The following is an 18,957-nucleotide window of genomic DNA, read 5'->3' as shown; positions in this document are numbered from 1 at the left end:
TTAGCTACACAGTGACTGTGTATTGGAATCTACTTCTAGTTTCTGTTTGTTTGCTTCTTTTGCTTGTTCTCTGCTGATGTCCAAAGTATTTTTCACAGACCTGGATGCTTTTCTGCCACCTGAAATTACTTCTATTTTGGGCATGTAAATCACTAAACACCCTCTTGTCTAAGATTTTCTAGCCCAGCTACTTTAAGGTTTGACTTCTATAGGAAGTACAAGCTGAAATGACTTTCCTTTGGCTATTATTCCCCTATAAATTGACTGCACGTTGATATCAATTACCTATCCCTATAGACAGCAAGATCCAGGATCATCCGGTTACGTCTTTCATCATCTTTCACAAAGAAGTCAAGTTTGGGTTCATTTATTCTCAGGGCTTTTCCATCTTCTCTGTTCAAAGTTTGGGTAGTTTCCTTTCTTCTTTGCAGCACTTAATTTTCTTGGTCTTTCCATTATTTTTTCCATCTGTCTAAAAGTTTTCAGTGTAGATTCAGGAGTAAACTTAGAGAGGTTATACCAGATCGCTAGGTCTTCTTTGCTTTCATCTGACTTCTGATGATTGAGTTCTGTTTCTTGTATTTTTAGCATCTGGTGGTCTTTGTTCTCTAAAGATGATAGAATAGCAGTGATATCTGTGTACCAATGTCTGGCAAAGCCTAGGTAACTTTTCTTGTCTGATTTTATGCTATTTTTGAAGTTTCCTCTGAGCCACATGTTTCTGTCTTTGGCACATTTGAGACAATATGTTTTTTCTGCCTCATTACTGACTAATTCTGCAATTCTTGAATCCCTTCTGAACTCACTTTCTTTATCAGCCCACATTTTAACTGTTGAAGAACTGGCACCACCAACTCCCTGTTTCATTCAAAGTCAGCTCTCAGGTTACCCATGCCAAAGAGCTCCTTCAGAAGAGGCTGTGCTGTGGGCTTTCCTCTTGTTCAGCTCTCCGGGGATATTTACAGTCAAGTTAAATTTTGTCAAACCTTCAGATCCTTCCACATTTTCCATTTTTTTCAGGGCTGTTAGAAGCTAAATTGAAATAATTATGTTTCTTGAATTTGCTAACATTTAAAATTTTCCCAATGGTATTATTTTGAAGGTAGGTAATTTTTAAATGGCCATTATGAGCCCTATTTCTTGATGATGCAAGGAGAGTTCCTCGACAGGGGAGAGGGGAATTACACAGCAAATGTGTTTGGCATTCTGGCTTTCTGTCTAATAAGATCTGTGATCCAGTCTATGGCATCTTTCTTGTTTGTGGGCTTGGTAATCTTGACTGAGACCTCAAAGACATATTGGTAATAATTTATACTTTAACCTTTAATATCGAAGAGTTCTGTTTGTGCCATATCCTTGCCAGCACTTTGTATGATCAGTCCTTTTTTTTTTGATTTGTTTTAATTTTAGCATTCTGGTGGGTGTGCAGTGGTATATCACTGCAATTTAAATTTATACTTCCTTTGAACTGTCCTACTTCAATGATGACTGATATAGATTCCCTTCCCTATAATTATTGGATATCTGAATGTCTTTTTTTTTTTTTTTTTTTGTCTGGTATCTGTTCAAGTCTCTTAGCTAATTATTCTGTTACCTCCTCCCACAACACTAGCTTATAGGGATTCTTTACCAAGTTAGGGTATGAGTTCATCGACAACTACATGTGTAGCAAATGATTTTTCCTACTTTGTTGATTTAAGTATTGCCTTGTGAAAATTTTTAAGCACTTAGGTGAAAACTTGCAAAAAGAGCATAATGAACCTATGTCTATCATTATCCCAAGAATTATTGCTCCATGGACAATCTAGTTTCATCTCTACCTCATCCACTTTCACACACAATTAGATCATTTTGTAGTAGAAATTCCAAGATATATATTTATATATATTTTTTACTTGTAAAAAAGTATCAGCTTCCATTTCTAAAAGATTAGAACTAATTTCCAAAATGTAACTAAAACATCCTTATTAGATAAAAGGTATCTAGTGGACAAGATTACTTTATACAGTCTTATTTGTTACTCTTTCCCACTATGAACAGTGTCTTCTTTCTCTTATTAAATTATTTTCATTCGTTAGGAGTTAAAATTTTTCCTATAAAATTCTTTAAAAATATTACTTATTTTCCCTTTATATTTGAATTTAAAATCAATCTGGGCTTGAAATTAGGTGCTTAGGGTTGGTTCTAATATGATTTGACTGTTGTCCTTAACAGGAAGAAAAAGTACGGGCACAAAGAGACAGAGGGATGTGCATACACAGAAGAAAGACCATGTGAGTACAGAGCGAGAAGGTGAGCACGTCAAGGACATAGGCCTTAGGAAACACAAAACCTGCCAAAACCTTGATCTTGGACTCCCAGCCTTCAGAACTATGGGAAATTAAATTTCTGTTGTTTCAGACATCCTGTCTCTGGTACTTTGTTATGGCAGCCCTAGCAAATTAATATAAGAAATTCAAGAAACTACAACACAGTGATCTCTGGTCGTGTGGAACACAATTGTGTGATTTTCAAGAGGGTATCCTGATGTTTCCATCAAAATATAATGTCTGATAAATATGAAATGCATGATCCTGCAAATAACCGTATTTTCTTCTCTTCTACTTTTCTCTTATTCTGTGAGCACCTCTTTTTAGTATAACCTAAATTTGAATCTGTTGGCAGAACAGTCTGGGTAGTATAGTTTCTAGCACCTATGATTCTGATGAGTACAAAAAGGGAAGTTCAACAAACAAGAGCAAATTATTATGGAGAGCAAAATAAGCAGAGGTGCCCTCTCCTGCAATCATCCGTACTGGGTCTAACTGTAATGAACTCTTGAACAATACAAGAACCGTATTGTGCTTTCATCAAACCTTATGTAACTGTCTCTTGTACTTAGATGTACTCACTTTCTCTCTGCAAAAAGAAGCATAAACCTGATTAGTCACTATATTCATTTTTTGATACTAATTTATTTTAATTTACTTATAATTCCCTTCAGATATATTCAAATTAGATAAATATTTCCAAATTCTATTTTCGATTAGGAAGTATCAGACCAGTGCATCCTCATGGAACATAGGATAAATTACACCAGTGATCTACTTGAGAGCAGTGGGAAGCTTTAGAGATAACTAAAGGGCTTAAGACATGGAATGGAAAGAATATCAGAAACTCAGAATCTGAGAGAGGTGAGCTGTTTGCAACAACTTCTATCCTTGGGACACTTGTTGGTTCTGGGCTTGGACTAAATTCTCAGAACTGTATGCAAAACCTGAAGAAAATTCCCAGGGAATTATGAGGACAGAGATACCTGGAGAGGTTTTTGTTTGTTTGTTTTGTGTTTCGTTTTTGTTTTTAAGAAATCTGGAGTAGTTTCAATGATGTAACAGATTTCCAGTTTAGGATACTTATTCAATGTAAATGAAATTTGCTGATTTAGAATTTAGGATCGATTAGAAAGAAGAATCCTGATGAATACATCAGGCTTGGTTGGAAACCCTAGAATGCCAGAGCAACACAGAGGCAAACTGAGTGAACTGAGCCTAACCAGAGCTACACCCTAATGTGACTTAGCATAGCTCCTTCTTGAACTGTCCACTACTACAGTTTGCTAGTGGCCAGTAAGATGAATTCTTTTTAGAGGAGTTAAATCATCTGGAGTGACTATCCTTTCCACACTCAGTATCTGGAATTCCTTTAAAAATTATTACATATAAATAGTACAAAACAAAAAGCATCCTGATCAAAAGTGGAAATGAACAACAACAACAACAACAACAAAAAAAATCAAAACAGAAGGGAAAATAGAAAGTCCCTACAAATGGTCCAGATACTGAAAGAACGGGCAAGGACTTTAGACATTTATGATTATTATGTTCAAGAAATAGAGAAAAACAAGGAGAAAAGTGATGATAATTGAAGAATCCTACAAGAGGAGTGGAATCTATAAAATTTAAAAAAAAAACAGGAATGCAACAAAGTGAGAAGTTATCTGATGGGTTAGACAGAGCAAAATTTATTAGAGGCTGCCACTGAGTCCAGTTTATAGTCAACACACAGATAAATTACTAAAGCCATTGATGGCTGCTCAAGCTAACACAGTGAATCCAGACTATCTGATAAGTGTGCCCATATTGATTAATTTGATCCAATTCAATGTGATGTCTCTTATCATTAATATAAACCCTTAAAATTTATTCAGTCAATCCCTAAATACATTCTCCAGGTTTCTCTCTCTCCCTTTCTCTGTGTGTGTGTGTGTGTGTGTGTGTGTGTGTGAGAGAGAGAGAGAGAGAGAGAGATACGCACACACAATCTTTCCATTCTTTCAGTGTGCATTCTGTATTCACCTAATCCAGAATTTCTTCTTATCTGCATGAGGGATTCTGATTGCTGTTATCTGACCCTAGTTATGTGTCTGGATTTGGTTGTGGATCTTATGAAAAAGAGTATTCTCTTGAAAAGTTTCTGTCTCTGACGAAAACATGATAGTCTCTAAACTCAAAGACATAATGAAAAGCTGCCCAGCTAGTAAGGATGTCTCAAAGTATTTATAAGTTCATGAATTTTCATTAATCTTCATTCACTGAAATATCCCCATTACAATCTACTGAATTCCACTCTCACTTTTACATATCCTTCTTAATGAAGTTATGAATTTAACTTATGTTTTAACTTAAGCAACAAAACTATTTGCTTATGGCTTATAGATAACTGACACTTTCTATAAGATAAACAGTTATTTTAGAGGAATTTGCTGATTCTCTAATGGGGATGGAGCCAAGATTTTTAAGTTCTAAAATTATTTTATACCTGCAATATCTTTAGAGAAGTCAGAGGCAGCCATTTAGTCAGCTGTCATTTGGTCTCATTTCTATCCTAAAATTCTGTTATGTCAGCACCTTGGTCTCCCAAACTTCATCTTCAGTAGGTATGCCAGTGCCATTCTAAACAAATGTGTGTCATTACTTTGTATCCATTGTATAGTAGTGACTATTAGTACCACATGTTCTCCTTAATATAAAACTAATCTCAGATCCCCATTATTAAGAATATATTTTCTAAAACCATTTATAGTAAATATAATATCAGTCTTTAATCAATCAGGAAAACAGAAACAACTATATGCTTTAAAGGAGTGAATGGAGTGAATTAAAGACTTAAAAAACCTTTGGAAAATGTGACTGAGCAAAGGTTACTAGAGCTATTACTAGAGCTTATGAAATTAGTAAGTACATAAAATTCAGGATATTGCCTTTTTTTTAATTTAAGGTCATTAGTATGAATGTTTAAAATAAATCAAGAAAGGATAAATTACAAATGGACAAAATAGGGAAAGAAAACTATGCTTCGGCTAAAGGTGAACTAGTGGTAGTCCAAAGTGCTTACCAAAATAATTATTCAAACAACAAACTAAAAATGAAAAACCTTAAATGTCACTGTACAGTTACTGACAGAACAATGTGATTAAACATCACCAAAGGACATAAGTTCCTTTAACATTGGATACAAGATTTTTAACTATTTCTAACAGTTGAGTACATCAGGAAACACAATGGTAATTTCAGTCAGAGAGGTATACTTTCTTGGCCATCAGATGTCCATAAAGACACTCAGAGGAATTAATTAATCATCACCTGATTTAATTGAGAATCCCATTTTAATGCTTTATAGCAGGTATCTATGATGTCAAATAAAAGTACTCAGAGAGAATATGAAGGAAAAATATGTACCATAAGATAAACAGGATCATAATAATAAAGAGAAACACTTTATAATGATAAATGGGTCAATTTACAAAGAATATTTAATGATTTTAAATGCGCATGCATCTAGTAACAAAGTTTCAAAATATATGAAGTGAAACTGAGAAAACTATAAGGAGAAAGAGAAACACAGTTAGCAATTTTAACATTTTCCTCCATTGACTGATAGAGCAAATAACAAGTCTACAGACCATTTGTAAGAATATACAATACTTGAAAAATTCTACCAAGAAACTTGAGGCAACTGATACTTAAAAATGGCATAATAACTTATCTTTTCAAGTGCATATGAACATTCAACAGGGTAGATAATATTGTGAGCCATAAAACAAGTTTCAAAATATTGAAGTGCTTAAAATAACACAAAGCATACACTACAAGTACAACTTTGATAACAAAACCACACAGAAAGTATAAAAGAAAGCTGAAGACCAATATTTCTCAAGAAAATAGACACAAAATTCTTTTGTAAAAGTGTAATTATCTATATATAAAAATAAATATCTTATGACTAATAGTGGTGTAATCCTGAGATGCAAAATTGACTTTAAATCTACATATCAATCTGTGTAGTTTATTATATCAAAAATATAAATGAGTACAGGATTTTCAAAAGATGAGAAAATATTTTTGACAAAATGATTGATGACTCAGTATTAAGATGTCTATGATTCCAAAACTGATCTATAGACATAATGTAACTCTCATTAACACTTGTTACATAATACACACACACACATACACACACATACACACACATTGCAAAAACTTTGTACTAGCTGAACAGGGAGTATACATGAAATCTCTGTACCTTCCTCTCCATTTTGTTGTAAATCTCCACCTGTTATTAAAAAAAAAATTGTCTTAAGCAAAACCCCTCTGTAATAGCAAAACAAATTTGCAAAGAAAACAGATGCAAATAACTTAAAACTACTGTATTTCAAGATTTACTAGAGAGCTAAAGTAGTAAAGTGAGTTTTTTTTTTTTTTTAATATACTGTGATAACTGCCTAGAGATGGATATATAGGTCAGTGGAATAGATTTTGAAGTTTCTAGAGATCAACTCACAGTTATATACTAAATTGATTTCTGGCAAGCATTTCAAGGAATTCAATGAGGAGAGGATAGGTTTTTGTTTGTTGTTGTTATTGTTTGTGAACAAACAGTGCTATAGAAAGAACAGTGGAGAAGGTGTTATTTGAGGTAAAGGTTGATATATTGAATAATAGAAAAGAATGGAGAGTCCAGACGGAGAGTTCTACACACAGAAGACCCGTAAACAATAGTGCCAAGGTAACTCAGACCAAATTATTATATTATATTATATTATATTATATTAGTATGGTATAGTATATACAGAAACTAACATAAATGGATTGTGAACCTAAATGTCAAAAAGTACAGTGATATGATTTTTGCAAAAAAAATATGAAAAGAATTCTATGAATTTGACATAGGCAAAGACCTATGTCAAACATAAACACAACAAACATAAAAATAATGAAAATAATAATAATTTGGACTTCATAAAAATATAACTCTGGTCTTTATAGGATGTGATGAATAAAGTAACATTAGTAAAATGTTATTAATAAAATTAAAAAAGCAAGCCACAAAAAATGCATATGCATATATGAGCGATACATGACAAAGACACATCCATAATATGTAAATAAAGATCTTTTAACTTAATAATAAGAAGAAAATAATAAAGGATTACAGGATTTTAAAATATAAGAATATCAAAAAGTTCATGAGAAGATGCTAAATATCATTAATCATCAAGGAGATGGTGATTAAAACCCCAAAACTATAAGACTACTTACATAAAAGAAAAGATAAACATTTTTTTAAGTTGTAAATATTAAATTTAAGCAAGAACATTGAACAACTAGAACAACTTTTATTCATTGTTGGTGGGAGTATATAATTGTACAGTCATTTTGTTTCAAAGTTTACCAGTTTCCTTTTTTAATTATACCTTTATCAGAAACCGAACAATTTCACTCCCAGGTATACTCAAAGAGAAAAGAAAAAAATAATAGGTGCATAAAAAGACTTGTTCATGAATGTCCATGTCAGCTTTATTCTTAGTAGATTTAAACTGAAGGTACTCAACATCTACCAAAAAGTAAATGGGTAAGCAAATAAGCAAGTACATTCCTACAGTGTATACTATCGAGCAACAAAAGAGATATGCCACTAATTACACAAAAGGAGTTGCTGAATGAAAGAAATGAGACATAAAATATATGTGTTGTATGATTCTATTTATATGGGAATCAGCATAAGGCAAAATTAATCTTTGTCAATAGAAATCAGAATGCAGGTTTCCTATGTGATGGGGATTAAAAGGGATTTATATGCAGAGGATTATTCTTAGGTAACGGGCATATTCTATTCTAAGATGGGAGGATAGTTTCATCTGGGAAATAATTATCAAAAACTTAACAAACATGCTAAAAATGAATGGGTTTTATTTTACATAAATCATCTCTCAGTTAAGTTGATATAAACAGCAAGAAGAAACTGGCTTATGTTATGATATATTAATCACAAGACGTATTATAAAAGAGTATTGAATTCTGGGAATTATACAAAACTAAAAGCTCAGTACTAGTATTAGCTCAACTAGTATCTAGCCATTTGATTTCAAAAGAGATCAAAATACCCTATCACTAAAAACAATGCATATATACTTCAAATATCTTGTTACTTAAAATACATAAAAGAGTCATTGGACAGTATTTTTTATTGTTGGGACAAGACCTTTCTGCTGTACATGGTACTTCTGACTGAAGTTTGACTTCATGTCCTTGCATGGTATAAATTTGTAATGCATCATAAGATTATTAATTTCACTCTTTTCAAATAGTAGTAGGAATTTAAGGATGTTGAAAACTATGCACAGAATCCTTCCAGATTTTTATAAAATCCCCCTTTAGTATGTTATGTTTACTTTACCTACATCTAATTTGTTTTTAACTTAGTTTTCATAGAAACAACAGAAATTAAAACGCTTGACACATAAAATTCAACACATGAGTATATTTTCTTAAGTGTGATTATTTACAAATTCATTCTTAATTCTCTGTAGCATTTGTATAACAGTTTAAAGGGTAAGTATTTTTAACCTCACTTCACATATTAAGAAAGTGACAATGTATGTGGTGGAGATAATAGACTTCAGTTCATATTACTAGAATTTTTTTTAAATGTTTTAGTCTCACATGGGAATTCAAATTCAGGGAATATATTGTTTTAGGTCTATTTTCACTGAGAAATATAAAATTTACATTTATCAACTCATTATCTCTTACTGATCAACATTGATGTGGTTAAAATATATGAGACCTCAGTTCAAACATACTAACTCCATTTAACTGAGGGAGGCTATAGTTAATCCTAGTCAAGGAAGTGGCATTAGCCCTTTTTAAAGATAACTAACTCAAATTCTGTCTTTGAAATGGCATTTTCTCCTGAAAATCTATAAAGACCAGAGAAGAAAGCTTTAAAACATATTTTTCTTTTTCTTTACTATTAAACTTAAGGTAACCAATTCTGTTAGTTGCTTTAATGTACTTTTCTCCAATACCATGCATTACTTCATTAATCTCATTGTTTAGTATTCTAAACCAATATTCTATTATTAGGTTGGTTTGTTTGCTCTGGTGCCTGCTTTGGGTAGAAAATTAGTTTTTGAACAAATTCAATACATCTGGAAAAAAATTAAATGTCATGAATCACCACTGGGTTATTCTTGCAGAACTTTTTTTTTTTCTCCTGCAGACAAACTTTTTAAGTGTCAATGTCCAGAACATAGGGGGTTGAATCACAACCTCTTCAACTGTAAAGTGATATAGTTCATAGAAATATAAGAACTTCTTCATTAGTTAGAATTTTGGCCTTTTGTTTTATCCTGTGTTATATTCTGAAATGCCAACACATGATAGGAAACTAAAAGTTTTATTCTAAGAGAAGAAACTTTTGCATTACACTCTTGATGCATGAACTATTGCCCCCCAAAGTCAGTCACATGAGCTATAGAACTTTCTGTGAATAAAACAGTCAACCTGCTTGTCTGAACATCTCATTGCATAATTGTTGTCTTGGCAGTCACTGAAACAGCCCACATACTTTATATGTAGAATCGTCCTTCAATTAAAGTGTAATCAGAACGCTGGCATTCATTTAGAACAACATTAAGTTGTTCTAAAATTCAGAATCTCCTCACAACTTTGTGGAAACAAATTGTTCTTTAATATACTGAGAGAGGGATGTTTTCAATTATATAAAGAACATTAGGCTGCATAAAAGCCCTTTCTGTTGACTAGCCATAGTTATCTTGAAGGGCCAGTCCCAACATCCTTCAAGTTCTTACTAGGTCCTCCTTTTCTTCCCATTGCCTTTTACCTAAAAGGTTTTGTTTTGTGTTGTTGTTAATAGAAAGAATGTTCCCTCACTTTTCTCTATGCATCTTTCTATAGGAGCAATACAACTGTCTCCTTCTCTGAAGCACTGGAAGTCATACCTGAAAGGCAGCTTGGATAAAGACTTATGGTCTCACCATTACCCAATGTAAAAATTTGAAGTGAGAGAGGCAAAGTCACAAAGCAACAGTGCTAATGACACCAGAGAAGCAGTAACTGAATGATTATGTACTGTGTGCTTTGCTAATGTGCAATAACCATTGAGATACATTAGAGTATAAAAAGGTGCCATTGACAGAAGCTAGACCACTGTCTATTTCAGTGGTTTTTATCTATGATAACAACCTCATCAAAATTCAATGTCAATTCTTAACATTTTATTAGGAAATTAAATTGAAGACTAGGTAATTTGTTTCAATAAATCTGAAACTGTAACACTGCCATCAATTTCTTTCCATTCCTCTTGGATTCATTCTGCTTTGTTATGTTCTTTTTCTGCTTTGTTATTTTGAAGTTAAAATCCTTTTTTCTTTTTAAAATTGTTTCATTCACTTTCTGTTATTTTTCAAATGTATCAGACACTAAGCCTATGGATATAAGAACTAAAAAGATCAGGCACCTGCCTTCAATGAGTTTTAACCTAATCAGGTAATCCATTGACAGTATAAGAGCTATATGAAAATGCAATTGTGCCAGATAGCATCTTTTTGATGATTTTTTGTCAGCTGCAAACCTTAGTACATCATGTCTATAAATTTACCTAATTAGCTTGTGTGGGATAAAGAAATGAAATTACTAAAACATCAGTGTCCATATATCCATAATGGCAGATTAGCCCCTGAAAGTACTCTCAGTTTTTAAAAAAAAAAAAAAAAGAAAGAAAGAAAGAAAAAGAAAAGAAAGACTTCTGAAATGCTTCCTTTTAAATCAGTCACTCAGCCTTGTCTGTCCTACCTCCACCACCTGAAAAAAATACAGGGAGCAAATTGTTGAGCAATCTTCTTGACAGTTCCATATATTTCCAATGAATAGATGCTTCCAAATCCCCATTGTTTGCCACCTCCACAGACAAGACTCAGTTAATGAAATGGCTAATTAGATTTCTGTAATCCTGTAGTCATTGTGTCTGAGGTGACATTTTGTCAGCATTTCTCTTGTGGCTCCTTCAGTGTGATAGGGAACATTTTCCCGTAGCCAACTTGGCGTTCGTTATTTTGCCGGAACGGCAGTTCCCCTGGTTGGTGTAATGAAATCATTGCCCTCCCAAATACAGCTCTGCCACACAGCATTTAAATAGAAAAGAATAGGAAAATGATCATCTGATTAGTCAAACAGGCCCATGTTCAAAATCCATTTCCAAAATCAAATAATAGAATTGGCCTGGGTTCAGAGTAGAGGAATGACTTCAGTATTATTACATACTGTAGTACATATTCATTGACCAGCAGAATGTGGAAGGGTAAAAGTTCTAATTTTTTATCCTTATGATTCATAAGAAGTAAATTATTCAAAAAAATGGGAAAAAGGGGGCTATTTTAGGCAACTTTTTAGACCCCATTGATGGTCTTACAACAAAGAAATGAAAAATCAAGACCAAAGCCACAGTCCAAGTACCAAATTAAAAGTATTTAAAATATTTGGATGATAAGTAGGATTACAGTTGATAACTTGGTAATTATTAAATAGAAAAATCAAGGCTCCTGGGTGGCTCAGTTGGTTGAGTGACTGCCTCCAGCTCAGGTCACGGTCCCGGAGTCCCAGGATCAAGTCCCGCATCTGTCTCCCAGCTCTGCTGGGAGTCTGCTTCTCTCTTTGACCTTCTCTCCTCTCATGCTTTCTCTCTCTCTCTCTCTCTCTCTCATGGATAAATAAAATCATTAAAAAAAAAAACAGAAAAATCAAAGAGATGGTGTATTTTAATTTTAATTTATATAAATAAGTTTATTTTCTATAAACTCTCATTTCTATTTTGATCCACCTCTCTATCAGGGTGGCAAGAATTTGGTATTTATCATCTTGACAGTCATTCCCACACTTCCAGGAGATTGTATCTAAGTTTATACTTTTTAAGTTGATTTGGGGCTGTTGGTTTAGTATCATTCTAAAGCCAAAGATTAACTCAGACTTCCAGTAAGATATTTTTAATCCATCCAGACTTCAGGCATAGGTCCATAGCAGTCAAACCTGAGATATCCCTTCAGGTTCAAGAATGTTTTCTGCTACTCTGTGTTGTTCAAGTGCATGGGGGTCATCTACTTATCTAACAAGGAATAGGAAATATCTTTGGTTATAAGAAACCATATCTACCTAATAGATATGCAATAGAGTGCTTTCCCATACCAGATGTTTCAACTCTTCTATATAGCATTAACCTAATTTGAAGCTAGATTTCATCTTAAACTCATAAAGGGTTAGACCAGCTCTTCAGTGCACTACCCAGCATGCTTTCTGTCCTGCAGTTACCTTGCTTATGCATCCATCACTGCCACTTAATCTCTATTTCCATCTCAGGTTTACCCCCAACAAATGATCTGCATTCTAGCCTGAAGACAGAGGTAATGGACAGTAATGAAGACTTAGTCATAAACATGATATCCTCTCTAATATTACTTATGTCTTCTGTAGTGCTGCTCATTCTCTGAAGGACCTAGGGATTTGAAAAGAAAGACCAAAAACAGACCTTTCCTTTGACTTTCTTTTGTGCTACATAGTTTCCTTGATACAGTAAGTGTAGAATAACAAAACTGTGAGAAATAAGGAAAGGAGAGAGTGAGAGAAACGAAATAGTGGAAAAGACTGATGAGAACAATAAATGTTCCCACAAATGAAAAGATTTTTTTTCTATCATCACAGCAGACCTGTGTGATAACTTAATATTGGTTTATTCTGCATAGATCAAACTTCTTCTTTCCCTAGAACTCCCTTCCTAATATGTTTCTGAATAGCATGGGATATAAGAGATAGTACTTCACAAAATTTAGAAGAGGGAAGAGAATGAATATTTTATATCACACACACACTTTTTCCTCTTATCCAATCAAACACTAATCTAGGTGTTGCCATGAAGGGAGTCTGCAGATTTAATTACAATCTGTAATTATTTGACTAATATAAAAACTTATGTTAACTGAATTAACGTAAAAGAACAAACATATAAACAAACAAACAAAAAAACCCATAATCAACTGGCATTGAATTTGAGAGATTATTCTGGGTGGGAATGAGAAGTTCTCAAAAGAGGGCTTAGGCATTCCCTAGAGAGAGAGAGAGAGAGACACTTCCACTTATGAAGCAGGATCAGGATGGTTGTATGGATGGAAGGATGGATGGGTACATAGATATAGATACATGGATATAGATATGGGAGATATACACACACACACGTATACACACATACATGTACACACATACATACATATATACACACACATACCAATTCTACTTCTCTGGTCAAACCCTGACAAATACAATCTATTCAATAAACACATTTTTCATCTAACCAATTGACTTTAGCCCCTCATTTCTGAAAGTCAGCCAATCAACAATCAACTAGTTCTAAAACACATGTCCCTGAATTCCAACTAGTCAACCACATTGCTAAACACCATGCTTTCCTGAATCCCTGTAGAAGGTAGTCTGCTCTGCTCAGAAAGACTGTGCCTGACCAGCATTGCTCTCCCTTATTATAGTGAACAATAAAATCAGCTTTGCTTTTTTATTTCAGAAAGACTATTGGTTTCATCATCCCTTAAATCCTATCATACACATGTATTAGGGTTCTTTAAAAACAAACAAACAAACAAACAAAGCCAGGTATATCTATATATTTACATCTATATCTATAGACAGATACATTTTTTCTTACACATTCATTACTTCCACTTAGTCTCTATTTCCATCTCTAGTTTACTCCCAAAAGATGATCTATATTCTAGCCTGAATATATAGATAATGGGCAGTAATAAAGACTTGATCATACATATCAGATCTCCTCTAATATTACTTGTCTTCTGTGACATTTTTCATTCTCCAAAGGGCTTATGCTTTTGAAAAGAAAATTCACACACACACACATATGTATATATAAATTTTCTTTTTCCATGCTTTCCATGCTTTTATACATATACATTTTCATGTATATGTACATCTATACATATATATGTATATTATTTACATTTCATATGAGAAAAATATATGTGGCAATTTATTATAGGACTTGGCTCATGTGATAATAGAGGCCAAGAAGTCCCATGATCTGTATGCTGGAGAAGGAGAAAAGCCAGGAGAACCAGAGGAGCATGAAGAATAAGGAAAATATGATATGATCAAGGAAACAAAATAAATCACCAAGAACTAACCCTAAAGAAATAAATAAGAATTGCCCAACAAAGAATTCAAAATAACCATCTCAAAGAAGAGAATATGGATAAAAGAATAAACAAAACTCAGAAAATGAAATATGAACAAAATGAGAATACCACCCCCTGGCCCTACAAGGTATTACTACCTAGCTCCTACCATAACAGACTCATCGAAGGCCATTCCATCATGCCATCAAGCCAGCTGCTTCGAGGTGATGAAGAACATAGTAACAGTGAATCTATGAGCATAAATCCATTGTTGCATCTTTTTTGTGGTGACTCGAGTTCCTTATCCTGAGGAATGCAATATGGAAAACCATAACAATGAGTAAGATGCTCTGTAAGTCACAGATAGTAGTTTTGCATGCAAAGAAAGCAAAACCACATTGAGAGTAAGTCATTATTCTAGCAAGGACAAATGTTGCCCCTTCTGTGAGGGAATCTGTCCAATCTAATCAACTTGCCACTGGTTAGCTGAGTGATCATCCAAGGGAATTATGCCATATTGGGGGCTGAATCTTTATCTATGCTGTTAGTAGTTTGGGAATTCACTGGTGGCTGTAGCCAGGTCAGTCTTGTTGAGCAGAAGTCCATATTGCTGAGTCCCTATATAGCTTCCATCCCTGTCTCTATGGTCACTTGGTTCATGAACACACTGGATAATGACAGGGGTAGGTGAGAATAGGGTAGCTTCCATAAAACAGGTCATCCTATCCACTTGGTTATTAAAATCATCCTCTACTAAGGTTATCCTTTGGTGAACACTGGCATGTCACACAAATATATTCATGTTTTTTGCCCATTCAGGGAGGTCTATCTACATATCTCTTCTCCACATTTCTTCATTACCAATTTTCTAATCATGTTCTTTGCAAGTCCTTGGCCAACAGTCAAACAGTGGCTACAGCCCATGAATCAGTATATAACCACATATCTGGCCATTTCCCCTTCCAAGCAAAGTGAACCAGGTGCAGGTCTCAAAACTTTGCCCCAAATCACTGTCCTTCATGGATGTTCCAGAGAGGGGTTGTTGTGATACAGCTGTATACTTTTGTGAGATATATACACATTTTACAGATCTATAAAAAGGGCCTTCTCTTCCTTTGTCAAGTGATCATAGGAAATTTCCCATAAGACAGTAGGTGCAAGCTGGGAGAGAGAAGCAGGAGTAGGAATTATAAGCATATAGGCCACTTTTTCATGTAATTAAGCTTGTGCCTTTAGAGATTACTCAGTCCTGTTCATTATGGAGGCCCAAAATTTCCATATGTGGAAGCGAGCGATCGAACCAGGAAAACCAGGGGTATGATTCACTCTGAGTCCAAAGGCCAGAAGACCAGGAGAGCCAATTGATATGAGTCCAAATACAAGGTGGAAATCTAAGAACCAGGAGAGCTGATGTCTGAGAAAAGGGGAAGAAGCATGTCCAGCTGACACAAAGAGAAATACACTCTTCTACGTTTGTGTTCTCTTCAGTCTACCAGTTCAAATCCTAACCTCTTATAGAAACATCCTCACAGTCATACCCAGAAGTAATGTTTTACCAGCTCTTTGAGCATTACTAAGTTCAGTCAAGTGAACACAAAATTAACAATCCCAACACATCAGAGTGTATTTCAAAATCTAGCCTTTTCACTTAATCTGCATTGGGTAATCCATTTTGCCTGTATTACAACCCACTTCAGGTCATTATTTGCCCACAAATGTTCTCTGTGCTCTTTCTTAACAATATTGAATTTTTAACTTTATCCATATATTTGAAGATTTTTAAAAAAAAGTATTTGAAAAAATTCTATATTTGTCTATTATTTTCTTATGTAGTTACATATATATACATTTTTTTCTTGATAGAAGGACTTAGAAAATTGCTGAACCAAGCAATGAAGGAAATAGCCCATGTAAACTGGCTTCACAAAAGGCCTAAAACAAAGTAATAATGTAATAAACTATTATTATTACTCTTACTACTAACAGTAGTAGTAAGAGTAGTAGAAAGTAGTAATAATAGCAGTAATCGTAATAATAATAGTAGTAAGTAATGAGTAATAAGCAATAATAGTAGTGTTAGTAATAATAAAGATTTTAACGGGAAAAAAAACTATTGTACTCTGTACATTGACAGAAAAAACGTATTGAGAATTTTCCACTTTACACTGACAAGAAGAAAGACAAAGAATAACACTTTTTTGTTTTATTTTAAGAATGCCTATTTATTTTAGGAAGGCCATCAAAATTGCTTTAAAGTCCAAGTGGAATTTTCACCATTAGCAATGAAGGAAAAGTATCCATTTACTTTAGAGGAGAGTAAATATAATGTCACAGTACTTGAGAAAGATCACTTCAAACTTCTAGTACATTATTTTAAAATCACTTTTCAAACTAAATTACACCTAAGAAGAATAAAATTTGAAAAAAAAAGACTTCAATTAAGACTCATTAATATTCTATTAAACTTTAGTAGGCAACAATCACTTCTATTTTGATGTATTTAGTCCTTGATTCAGTTGTAATATTTCTAAATAAGCTGAAATAGACCTGCAAATAGCACAAAAGAGAAGCTAATTTAGTATCTGCCTAAGGAAGAATTTTTTTTTAATGCCCAATTAAATGATTATTAAATGTTTTAATTTTCCTGCAATCATTATAGTCTCCAATTCATGTAAGAGAGAGTGTGAATAATAAAGCCATCTTACCATTTGACATTTTTTTCTAAGCCATTAACACCATTTTTTCCTGTTGAGATTACTCCCATCACACTGGGGAAAATACTATTTGCAAATAAATAGCATGTCCTTTAAACCTCTATTGCTATGCAATTTAGGATAAGGAAAAAGAACTTTATCTCAAAAAATATTAATGGGTCTCTACTAGATCTTATTTCAGATAAATTTCCATTACTTGCAAAGAGTTTTATGATTTCTCTTAGGATAGTTTTAAAAAACATGATTATCTTTTTTCTTAGTGATAGATTCATCTGTCAAGCAGTATCCCCAGCGATGGCATGTACACTGAATATCTTAAAAACAGACCAGAACTAAAATCACATGCAATGCCTTTTTTTGCAAACTGGCTTCTTTTTAACTAACTTTCCTTCCTTCATTGGCGTTTTAAAAAGCTTTATAAAAGCAAATAATTGGCCTTATACTTTTTGAGATTTCTTAAGAGCATTAATATCTCTATTTAGGCTCATGCATAAGACTTGGGTATAAAGCCATGCTAATATAAAAATAAGTCAAGTTATTCACATAACTTTTGCCCTAAATATAGAATAATTTCAGATATGATCACTTCTATGATTTAAATACTCAGGGTAAGCATTAAAATTCTTAACTTTTTTTTTTCTCTTGCATTGACCAGAACGAGATAAAGATTTAAAATAAGAGGGGCACCTGGGTGGCTCAGTGAGTTAAAGCCTCTCCTTTGGCTCAAGTCATGATCCCAGGGTCCTTGAAAAGAGCCTCACATCAGGCTCTCTACTCAGCAGGGAGCCTGCTTCCTCCTCTTTCTGCCTGCCTCTGCCTATTTGTGATCTCTCTCTGTCAAATAAATAAATAAATAAATAATCTTTTTAAAGAAAATAAGAGAGCATAAAGGAGCACAAAAATTAAGAGAGATGAGACGCTGGGTGGCTTAGTCGGGTGGCTTAGTCGGGTAAGTGGTTGGCTTTGTTCAGGTCAGGATCTGAGAGTCCTGGGATAAGTCTAAATTAGGGCTCCCTGCTCAGAGAAGCGTCTGCTTCTCTCCCAGCCTCTGCCCTTCCCTCGTGCTCCTGCTCCCTCTCCTTCCTTCACATAAATGAGCAAATAAATAAATAAATAAATAAATAAATAAATAAATATTAAAGTGGGGGTAAAAAGAAAGAAAGGAAGAACAATTTCACTGGTATTAAATAGTGTTAAACTCATTGTAGTCATCATTTTTCTGGGTATTCTACCCAAACTCTTATGTGTAAGTGTTATCTTCGATTTTATGGAATGAACAGAGACTATGGATCAATGTGGAGCTGAATTTGAACACAGTTTGGTTAGATACTGCATAAAGTAATTATCCTCTAAAAACCTAGGCTTTCTCATCTACAAAATGATTGTAACATGGTTATTTTATATATTTGCAATTAACACTGCATGAAATAAGCATAGTAAGCATAATCTCCTGTAATAAGATTAATGGAATAAAGAGCCTAGAAACACAGCCATACAATATAGAAAACTGTTCTTTAACAAACAAGTAAAGGAAATGCAATGGACAAAGATAGTCTTCTCAACAAATGCTATCGAAAAAACTTGACATCCACTGAAAATAAATAAATAAATAAATAAATAAAAATCTAGACATTGACTTTATACCTTTTATACCTTTATGACTTTATACCTTTATACACTTATGACTTTTGATCTTTCATAGAATTTGCTCAA

At 33.6% G+C, this 18,957-nt stretch overlaps 1 pseudogene; it reads right to left on the bottom strand.

Moving 5' to 3' along the window:
• LOC116599854 lies at positions 1–825 on the bottom strand (annotated as a pseudogene).
• Positions 826–18,957: the final 18,132 nt, after the last annotated feature.

Source organism: Mustela erminea, chromosome 9 (assembly GCF_009829155.1).
Source record: "Mustela erminea isolate mMusErm1 chromosome 9, mMusErm1.Pri, whole genome shotgun sequence".
Lineage (NCBI taxonomy): Eukaryota > Metazoa > Chordata > Mammalia > Carnivora > Mustelidae > Mustela > Mustela erminea.
The sequence above is the reverse complement of the archived record's forward strand: the minus strand, read 5'-3'. Positions and strand labels throughout refer to the sequence as shown.